The 11,167-nt window shown below is 36.7% G+C and overlaps 1 long non-coding RNA gene across 2 annotated transcripts; it reads right to left on the bottom strand.

Annotated features, from left to right (window-relative positions):
• Positions 1 to 5,050: 5,050 nt before the first annotated feature.
• Positions 5,051 to 10,411, bottom strand: LOC116089319. 2 transcript variants are annotated; one of them, XR_004118275.1, is made up of 3 exons: positions 10,362 to 10,411; positions 8,059 to 8,333; positions 5,051 to 5,277 (listed from the first exon to the last, which is right to left on the bottom strand). It is a non-coding gene; the product is annotated as an uncharacterized LOC116089319 (long non-coding RNA). The 2 variants fall into 2 exon arrangements; XR_004118274.1 differs by lacking the exon at positions 10,362 to 10,411 and adding an exon at positions 8,941 to 9,281.
• Between the last annotated feature and the right edge of the window lie 756 nt (positions 10,412 to 11,167).

Raw genomic sequence — 11,167 nt, 5'->3', positions numbered from 1 at the left:
CACACACGAGTGTAAATCAGGGCAAAGAAAATATTTCTCAACACTTTCCGCTTGCTGGGGCTAATGCTCTCTGGTAAAAAGCAGGCTTCGGGCACCTGTTTCTCTCCCAGTGTGACTTCTTTGCCTCACAAAGAGAAATGGATGCTATACAGGTAAATTGAGATCTATTTTCAGTGGTTCTTTTGACTTCTAGAAGCATTAAGTGTATTTTACTTTTCACTGAACATAAAACGATTTCCATGGTGTAAAAGCCACATCTATTGAAAATTCAGGAAAAAGAACATCATGGTATTAAAAGACTGTAATGAGAGCCTTGCGTTTGGTCGGTTGAAGAGATCATGAAAGTATTTACATTAGTCACTATGGTCAAAACTTCCACATTATATGTATACAATAAAAAAGAACAGCTAGAAATTACAATGATGGAGAAGGGAACGTTGTGTGCCAAAGTTTCTCAAGAACAAAAATATTCCCTTTTACCTTTTCCCCCTTTAATTTAAGAGCATTTTAAGAACCACATTGTGAAGACATCACATCAAGGTTCTTATTTGAAAGGAATATATCACTCACTCATTTCTCAATAAATAAGTGTTTATAAAGAAATAGGGAGGGGGAGGCAACAGGGGTTTGTTCTTGTTGTTTTTGTTTGTTTGTTTGCTTTTTGGAGGGAAAACTGGGAAAGAAGAAATTTACATGTAAATAAAGAAAATATCTAAAAAAATGAAAAAGATAGGCATGCATACAACTGTTTATATACATACCATATATACACACATGATACATATATACATATGTATATTCTATATGTATATACATATATGTGTATATACTATACATTTTTTTCATTATATCCCATACATTTTTTTGTTTTGGACTCCTGTAATCTGCAAGCTCAACTGCATATCCCAATATTCCTTATCTATTTTTACTTTTTGTCTATTGTTATTTCATCTGTTACTATTTCTTTAGAAGAATCTTAACCCAGAAGCCAATTTTATTTCTATTTTTCTTCCTAGTCAACAAATTGTCTGAGATAGATGAGCATCTGTAAGAATTTGCATCTAGGTCAGGCAGGGCTGACTGTGGCACCTGTAGAAAGACAGGAAAAAAATAGTGAAAAGAGATAATTATAAGTAAAGTAATATTGTTCACCCAAGATTATTCAAGTATTTATTTCTAAAATGATGAACATTTATAAAAATGTATAACATGCTCACATGATAATGTTCATACAAATGTAAGGACAAATCGTGAGGTGATCTGGGATGATAAAAATGGGGTTACTGCCGAGAAAACAATGATATTTCTATGGCCTTCTCTCCGAATTTTCTATTTTACCTCTTTCACAGCAAATATAGTTTTCATTATTTTTCAATATTTTGATTTCATTGTCTCTAATAGTTTTCAAAGAGAAAAGGAAAAACAACAATGATTTCTCATTTGCAGTCAATCACACAATTCTAAAACGCTATGTACCTGTTTTGAGTCATAATTACTACTGCTGCTGCTATATAACAAAGCCATTCACTTCAGAGATTGCACTAAAATTAATGAAAAATCACTGAAAATAATACACTAAATGCAGGGCAACAAATATGTGTTATCTCAGACCACAAATCACATAGTTTCCAACAAGAAGCCGTGGTCAGTAAGGAACAGCATGCACATAGCTCCTGGAATCCTGAAGCAATGTAAATATATACAAATAGATGTATATTTATATATTACTATATTATATATTTATAAATACTTATTTATCTAACAATTAATTAATAAGGTTTGATCAAAATTAAATAATCAGTGAAAGTCCTGGTTTTGGAATGACATCATACAAAGAGGAGGATGGCAGGATAAATAAACAAATGTCATGAAATTGGGTGTGTGTTTCTGGTCTCTATAGGATTATGCAGAGATGTAATTGCAACAAGGTTAGAGTGATCGATCACCAGCTCCACAAGGTAGGCTTCAGAGGTGCTCCTCAACAGCACCTAGATCAAACCTTGGCCTTTTATACTTGAAAGACACACAAACCAGAGAAACAAACTATGGACTGAGTCACCACAGAGCACTTCACTGTGATAGGTCTCTGTCCCAGGAGGTATCTTAAACGACGTTCAAGCCTATAATAGAAAAGTGGGACCCTCTTACTAAAATGAGGAATCACAGTTAAACACAGCTTTGGAACATGAAATCTTAGTCACACATTTCTATTAAATATTATAAGTCTCCTACTTACAGGGGAAATTTCAAGGCTTCATGTGAGGCCAGTGCCATATAAGTTCATCTTCCCCTAACATTGTAATTAAAAACAAGTATTAAATTCCAGTATAGTGCAGCTTGAGTAAAAAGGAGCATGTATACAATGAGATAGCTTTAGGACCTGAATACCAACCAGTAGCCATGAGAGGTTGTGCATGCTGAGGCTATGTAAGATAAATTTTATTGATCAAAGTTTACCAAAATATGCCATAATTCTATCACCAAGCTTTAACAGTTTGATGAGAACCTTAAGCTTTATAAACTACATATAAAATTGAGTTTTAAGACGTGGAGGAAATGGAACAGAGAAGGTGAAGTCAAACTATTAGAATCCCTATGTCCAAGAGTACAAACAAAGATGAGAAACAGAGAGAAGGGCTCATATTGAAATAGCTGTATGACAGAAGGCTAACAATCCACCCATCAGACTGTACTCCAGAAGGTGGACCAAAAGACACTTTACCAATTCGATAAGAATTCCCTGCTGAAGGCATGCATTATAATAGTCTCTTAACTTTTCATTGCATTGGTATTTTGACATCTTTAGAACCATACCAGATGTTTAAAGACTGTCTAGTCAATTCTCAATGGTAATAGCTTCAGGGTAAAGAACATGGCTTTAATATGAGAACTATGGAACCCAGAGCTCCCCGTTTTTCTTCATCTAGCCTCTACAACTCAAGAGATAGTGTTCTGCCTGAATCGTCCCTGAGCCAAGTACATGGCAACTGGAAAAGCCTATCTAGGTAAAGTCCATGGAAACTACTGGAGCTAGATAATCCTGAATTATCCAACCTCACATGACTTTCCTGTCCCTTAGAAGGGTTCTCTATAATGGACTAATATTTATGTGGGATTCACTAGAGTGGCTTACAGGCTGAGACCGAGGGAAGTTCTAGACAGCTGCCGGTTTTCAGTCCACATTGGAATCCCAAAGGAGCAGATTTTAACACCAGTGAACAGATGACACCGGGAACAGGATAGATGAGCTTGCCAATAGAGTGAAAGCAAGAAGGCAAACACCTAAGGGTTATTTCTTCTATGTCCTTATATAATAGATGTCACCAGAAGGTGCAGTCTGATTAAGGGCGGGTCTCCCACCTCAAATAATTCAACCAAGAAGAATTCCTCAGAGATGTGCCCAGGTGCTTAGATTTTACTTAATTCCAGATGTAGTCGAAGTTGAAAACCAAGATTAGTTATTATAAACCTGCTTAAAGTATAAAGAAAGTAAAATAGTTTTATTTTTAATTTTTGCAATTAAAATATAATTACACTATTTTCCCATTTCCCTTTCCTCCCTCCAACTCTTTCAATAATCTTCTCCATGCAACCCTCTCAAAGCCATGGTTTCTGTCTTGCTTTTCTTTTGTGTGTGTGTGTGTGTGTGTGTGTGTGTGTGTAATATTGTCATTACATATAATATTATTTGTATATCTATAACTTCAAGGCTGATCACTTGTTCATTGCAAAACAAAGTACAAGACTCATAAACATACTTTATGATTATATTCATGCTAAGTCCTAGAATAGGCAAACTCAGATACGTAGAAGGTTGATAAAGGGCTTCCAGAGTTTGACAACAGTGGCTAGGAGTCACTGACTGCTAATGGGTAAAAGAGTTATTATTGTGCTGATAAAAATGCCCTAGAAGCTATATTAGGTGAATAGTTTTGTGAATCAATAAAAGAAAACGCTCAATTTTACACTTGATTAAAAAGAGAAAAGAAATTGAAAAAGAAAAAAGTATTCCCATTTGATTCTCTTCATCTTCTAACTTAATAAGAAGGAGGTTGCCAGTGGCTCACTCCTCTCTAAAGTGGATGTGACTCCACAAAGCCTTATCAGAGCAGGTGAAACGATTGTGAGGTAATGTTCTCACTGAGATCAAAGTTAGCCAAAGTTTCCATACGTCCCTGGTACTGAAAACCACAGGCGCACAGCATTTTACAGACAAGTACAGAATGAAAACCATTCATTTATTCCTGAGGCAAATACCTCAGAATAATGAACTCCTATGTCAGTACATTAAGCACTCAAGCTCAGGAGCAAAGGACACAAGAAGGAAACGAGAGAATCATGACCCACTACAATATTTAATACTGGATCCACGAGAAAATGGTGGCATAGAATTGCATATTTTAAAATGCTTAATCATTCTACCTCTATTTATTTTGGGACATGTGAATCAAACTTAATAGTGCATATATGGTGTAGTTATCTTGATACTAAAACAATTGTATTTAGGCTCCCTAATGTAACAGGTATGCAGGAAGAGTATCTTGAAAGAAGACATGATAATATAAATATTTAAAGCTAACAAAGATATTCATTCTTTGTCTCAACTTTATCTGTTTTTGTTATAAAAACATATTTATTTTCACATAAATCATTGTCAAAAAATGACAAGTTATCTTATAAAAAACAATAAATCATATTTCATCAAGTTTTTGACCATAATCTAATCTAATATTTTATAAAGCTATATCTATTGAGCCTTTAAATGATTAATATAAGATGTAAGTGAAAAACCAAAATAGCAAGTAATGTATTTTAATAATTTAATTTATCTATTATTATTCTTCAAGTAGAGATGTGTTTTAACATTATTTTATTATATTTTAAATTTTTATTGTACTTTGAATCTTTAAAAAATTTACTATTACATTTTTAACAGTTTGTCAATCTCATCTCAAAGTTATTCCTTATAGTTTTTATTTGAAAAATCCTTATTCCATTTAGTCTAGAATTTTGTCTCTTTATTAATAATAAAATCCAGATGACAGAAAAATCTTGGGTTTTTTCTTTTATTTGTGATTTTAATACTTCTTTATTATTTTTAATTTATTTATTTACATCAAACACTGCCCCTTCCCAATACCCCCTTGTAGAAGCCCTCTTCCATCCCCTTCTCCTCAGAGAGCATAGCTCCCCCCCCCGGGTATCTCTCCACCTTGATGCATCAAGTCTCTGCCAGGGTAGGTACATCTTCTCTTACTGAGGCCAGACAAGGAAGCCCTGTTGAGGAACAGATACCACAGTCAGTTAGGCTACAGCTTTAGGGAGAGCCTCTGCCCCAGTTGTTGGAGGGGGGTGTGGCTACAGGGAGCCTGAGCTGCACATCTGCTATGTATGTGTCAGGGGCCATGTTCCAGCATGGGGGTGGTTTTGGTTGGTGTCTCAGTCTCTGAGAACTCCCAGAGATCCAGGTAGCTCACTCAGTTGGTCTTTCTGCGGGCTTCCTATTCCCTTCAGGGCCTTAAATCCTTCCTCCAACTCTTCCACAAGAGTCTCTGACTTCTGCCCAAAGTTTGGCTGTGGGTATCTGAGTCTGTTTCAGTCAGCTGCTGGGTAGAGCCTCTCAGAGGACACTTATGCTAGGCTCCTGTCTGAAAGTATAACAGACTGTCAGGGGAATTGTGTCAAGGATTGATGCTTGCCCATGGGATGGCCCTCAGGTTGGGCTGGTTATTGGTTAACTATTCCCTCAGCCATTGTCCTTGCTTTTCTTCCACTGCTGGTGGAAGTGCAAACTTGTACAACAACTCTGAAAATCAATCAGGTGGTTCCTCAGAAAATTATAAATAGTTCTACCTGAAGATGTAGCTATACCTTTCCTGGATATATACCTAAAAGATGCTCCACCATCCCACAAGGACACATGGTCAAGTATGTTCTTAACAGCCTTATTCATAATACTCAGAAATCAGAAAAAAACCCAGATATCCTTCAACCAAAGAATGGATACAGAAAATAGGGTTCATTTACACAATGGAATACTACTCAGCTATTAAAAACAAGGACAACATAAATTTGTAGGCAAACGGATGAAACTAGAAAATATCATCCTAAGTGAGGTAACCCAGACCCAAAAGGACATGTATGCTATGTACTCACTGATAAATGGATATGAGCCCAAAAGTTCAGAATACCCTTGATATACCCCACAGACTCAAAGAAGTTAAACAAGAAGGAAGGCCCAAGCAAGGATGCTTGAATCACACTTAGAAAGTGAGGAACAAAATAGTCATAGAAGGCAAAGGGAATGAGGGAAGTGGATAGGAGAGGTGAGGGGAAGGACAATGGGAGGGCAGGATCAAGTGTGCAGAAAGACATCAGAGAGACCCAGAGGGCCATGAGAATGAATGGAAATCTGCAGCTGCCAGGTGTTGAGAGTTGGAAGAAATCTTTAGGAAATACCAGAGACCTGAGATGTGGAGGCTCCCAGGAGTCAATGAGGATGACATTAGCCAAAATGCCTAACAGTCGGGACATGGAACCTGAAGAATTCACCTCCAGTAGTCAGGCAGGACCCCCAACCCATCCACAAAACTTTTGACTGAAATTTATCCTGTCTAAAAAAAAAAATATTGGGTTTTCAAGAGTTTAAACTCAAACTTTGTATGTTTATCTTCTATCCTCTGCCTACATATTTGGCGTAGACATTACCTTCATTTCAACATGAATCATCCTCTTTTAACTCTAATGACTTATTATATAAAGCACCCAGATCTATTATTTACTTAGATGGGCTAAGAATAATAGCCAGGGATAGAGAATCAATATTATCTTTCTTTTCTCTAAGTATTGTCTCTTTCATAAATATTAAAATTAGTGTTGAGTGTTGTGTCTCTTATCCTTGTACTGTGGAGGTGAAAGCAGGAGAAGCAGCTCAAGGACATCCTCTGCTACATCATGAGATCGAGGTCACCCTGGGCTATATGAGACTGCATGTCAAACAGAAAGATGAATAATAAGTAACAAATACATAAGTAAATGTTAAAATGGCAAATTTCAATCAATAAAGTTGTTCCAGGAAACATGAATTGGGTTTAGAAGTCTAAATTAATTCACTATGTACTGACTTCGACCTAGTACATGACAGACACAGAGCAATTGGCAAGTGCATGAATAAATTTGACAATTAATGAATGTAAGTCAAGCAATGACACCAAACTAGAAAATTTGATTATCCTGATAGCATTCTGTGTTTCAGTTCTAACATTTCCTTTCTATCAACACAGTTGTGAGTTGACCCATAAAAGCCTGATCTGTTTCAGTTACGGATGAGACAGATGCCCTCCCTATTCTACCAAGTGTTTCAGTTCTTCACTCTTGCCTCTGAGCAACTCCATCCCATTCTGGAGTCAACTGCTAAAACTCACAATTTTGTTTTATTTTTTTACTTTGAAATGAGCATGTATGTTGCCAATTCATAGGATGAAACCTAATCTCCAGTGTGAAAGTGCTTGGAAATGAGGTGTTTGAGAGTTGATTAGGTCATGAAGGAAAAACCAACTGGATGGGTTATCACCTTAATGAATATGCCAAAGAGCACCATCAGACCTGTGTCACAAGAGGATGAAATGGGATGGTGTAAAGAAGATCCCTCATGAAATAATTTAATCTACGACTTCCTTGACCCTAGAGTTAATAGAAGACAGTTTCTGCTATTTCAACCATTCAAATATGGTAGTTTGTTACAGCTACATGAATGGACAAAGGTAAAACCTGGTACTGAGAACTAAGGGGACAGCTGTAGCAAATAAATAATAATCTTTAAACAGCTGTAGAACTGAATAGAGAGATGTGACAAGGTTTTGTTGGTGCATACTTCATGCCAATTGGGCAAATTGGGAAGTTCTGAGAACTGACTTTTTGTGTCTGGAGAGACACAGGGAGACTATGCCATTCCCTTAAGTTTATATGTGAAAATCTAATAGTCATAATTGTATTTCTGGATAAAAGGTCTTTGGTAAGTCATTGGGTAGACTGACTCCTCATGAACTGAATTATTACCTCTGTAGCGGAGATTCCAAAGCATTTCTCCACTCCTCACATGGCATGAGGACACAGCCAGGAGACGAAAGTGTACGAACCTTAAGCAGGTTCTCAGCAAATAACAAACCATGGGCTTGTCTGCCTCCAGAGCTGTGAGTAATGCAATTCTGATCGTTAGTGTGTCGATTTGTTAGAGACAATCTCCTGCAGCTGAGTACGTCCATCCTTCTGTAGAACTGGTGTTTCTCCTTCACTCAGGTGCTTTTAGAAGAAATGGTCTGCTCTAGTTTTTCCTGCAATTAAGAACCTGGAGGTAAAGTTTCTTATCCAATTTTAGAAATATTAAACAAAAGCATGTTCAACATTAAATCTGTTGATGAACCAAACATGAACTATGATATAAAGTCAAAAGTGTGTAACCTATTTTATAACAGAACTAGAAAGATGAAAACTAAGAATAGCCCCCAGTCAAGGATTCATTTATTAACCATCATGTTTAAAGTCCCCCAATGAAACTGATATTGTACAATACAGTTGGGAGATGTTTTTGTGCATTGGGTATTCAGATGTTAATTTCTATGCCCAGACATCTGGTTGGGGTCCAAAGGATAGCATGGTCAAGCATCCCCAGTCTCTATGTTAAGTAAACATTGATTTCCATCACCTCTGATTGGTTAATAAAGTCAATTAGCTGATCAGTCAATTATCTGGAACTTCAAATCCCAGTTAGGTGGTCCCAGAAAAAAATTGGGGATGGATAAGAAGATGTGGATTACCATGAGGAGATGCCTTGAGCAGCTCTCCACTGGAGTCTCCATAAGGACACACATAGAGTGGTGAAAGCCAGGGCAAACTCAGATTAAAGGTAAAGGACTGACTCCTCATGAACTGAATTATTACCTCTGTAACGGAGATTCCAAAGCATTTCTCCACTCCTCACATGGCATGAGGACACAGCCAGGAGACGAAAGTGTACGAACCTTAAGCAGGTTCTCAGCAAATAACAAACCATGGGCTTGTCTGCCTCCAGAGCTGTGAGTAATGCAATTCTGATCGTTAGTGTGTCGATTTGTTAGAGACAATCTCCTGCAGCTGAGTACGTCCATCCTTCACAATGCATGTGGCTGGAAAATAGGCGGCCTTAAAAGGCTAGAATAGCTCAGAACCTGCCGAGCATAATGCCAACAGCTTGTTAATAAAAATGACAAGTCTCTGTCTCATTTATTCAGGAGCTAAAAGAGGCCAGAGTTAGCATAGAAACTCCTGCAGTTTTCAGGGAGTGGGGTGGGGCAGAGAAATCCCCCTAACTTACTTTTACACGGTTTCACAGAAAAATTGAATTGTTTCATACTGGATCTCAAGAATACTACAGGAGGGTGTTCTCTACCGTTCTCAGTCTTTCAATCTTCTGCAGATCAGCTAATTAATAAACTGTAAGGGGAGTTCTACACAAAGGCTTGCACTTCTCTTTCACTCTTACATAGTCAGGCTGCATAGAGCAGGAAGAGAGACAGCGTGGCTCTGTGGTGCAATGGATAGCGCATTGGACTTCTAGGAAGAGAGACAAGGAAGAAGAAGGAGAAGATGCTAAATGTCTCTGCTCACAACATCATTCTACCTCCTGTGGATCTGCTTGGGTGTTGACAATACTCTCTAATCCTGATGCCTAATTATTATGTAGAATTGCATCTTTTCTGCAAAGGTTCATTCAAAACTTGGAGTGCTCCTGCAAGACCCACATGTAAACATTCATTTTCTAAGACTGGGATAAACTGGTTTTCAGTCAAATGTGTTTCTAAATAAATGAATCAAAAAATCTGGTGTGAAAAGAATATGTGTATAAAATAGAAATAACATATGCTGGGAATAAAAGGTATAAAATAAAGGAGAGTAAGTGAAACCAGATCAGGGGGTATCCATAAAGAAAATAAAATTATATTTTCACCTCTACTTACACCACCTATAAAAACCACAGGCAGCTTGAAGATCTAACTGTCTGATAAACAAAACAATTGAGTTTTGGAGGCAAATGTAGAAGAATATAAATATAAACATACATCATGAACCAGGCAGTGTTTTCTTAACTACTACATGAAGGAAGGGCTAGTCATAATATTAAAGTAAATAAATTAGAATATATGGCAATGATGGACTTTTGCTAAATGAAAGGTGGCACTGGTAGATTAAAAGACAATGAGAAGGATGAAAGTTAATATTTGATTAACTCATGTCCAGAAACTATTTTAAAGATAAATAAATTGACAAAGACAGATCACTTATGAGAGAGAGTATTGAACAACTGATTGTTTAGAAAGTCTTACAGTAAACTTGGTTGGTTGGTTGGTTGGTTGGTTGGTTGGTTGGTTGGTTGGCTGGTTGGTTCGTTGGCTGGTTGGTTGGTTGGTTGGTTGGCTGGTTGGTTGGTTGGTTGGTTGGCTGGTTGGTTGGTTGGTTGGTTTTGCTTTGTTTTGTTTTCTACATGAATTTTTATGTAACTCTGGATGGCTTGGAACTCACAGATGTTCTAGTCTCTGCCTTCTAAATTCTATGATTAAAGGTTTGTGCCACTATGCCCAGAAAATAAAATTTTGATATTCTCAAATAATCTTCACAGTTTCTGGAAGTGCAGAAACAAAACTAAAAAACAACAAACAAACAAAAACAAAGAGTATGTGTTACAAAGATGTGTAGCAATATACATTTATATAATCAGATTTTGTGCTTGAAACAGTTTTGAAAAATGATCATAATTATTTTATGCCTGTCAATCATATGTCAAAAAGAAAAAGGATGGATATTAACATTGAAGTTATTAGCAAGTTCATATGATAAGTCAAACAAGTATAGCACATGGGAAATGTGAGCAAATCAAGTGAGTGTTCTGAGCTAATTAAGTTAACATACCTTCAGGATAGTTTAGTAGATTAACTGTAAAAAGGACTTTGTTGGAGATTAGCTCTAATATGATGAGAAAAATCACTTTGTTTTTCTATTTGTAAGTTTACTGATTTGTAAAGGAAGGTTACAGTACTCATTCACTAAGTTATTCAAATATGTTTGTTCCTTACACTTCTCAGATATCAACTGATTAAAGTAGGTTTTCACTTTCATAGCATAAATTCCAGTA

This window comes from Mastomys coucha, unplaced genomic scaffold (genome assembly GCF_008632895.1).
Source record: "Mastomys coucha isolate ucsf_1 unplaced genomic scaffold, UCSF_Mcou_1 pScaffold14, whole genome shotgun sequence".
NCBI classification, from domain to species: domain Eukaryota; kingdom Metazoa; phylum Chordata; class Mammalia; order Rodentia; family Muridae; genus Mastomys; species Mastomys coucha.
This window is presented reverse-complemented; position numbering and strand designations above follow the sequence as displayed.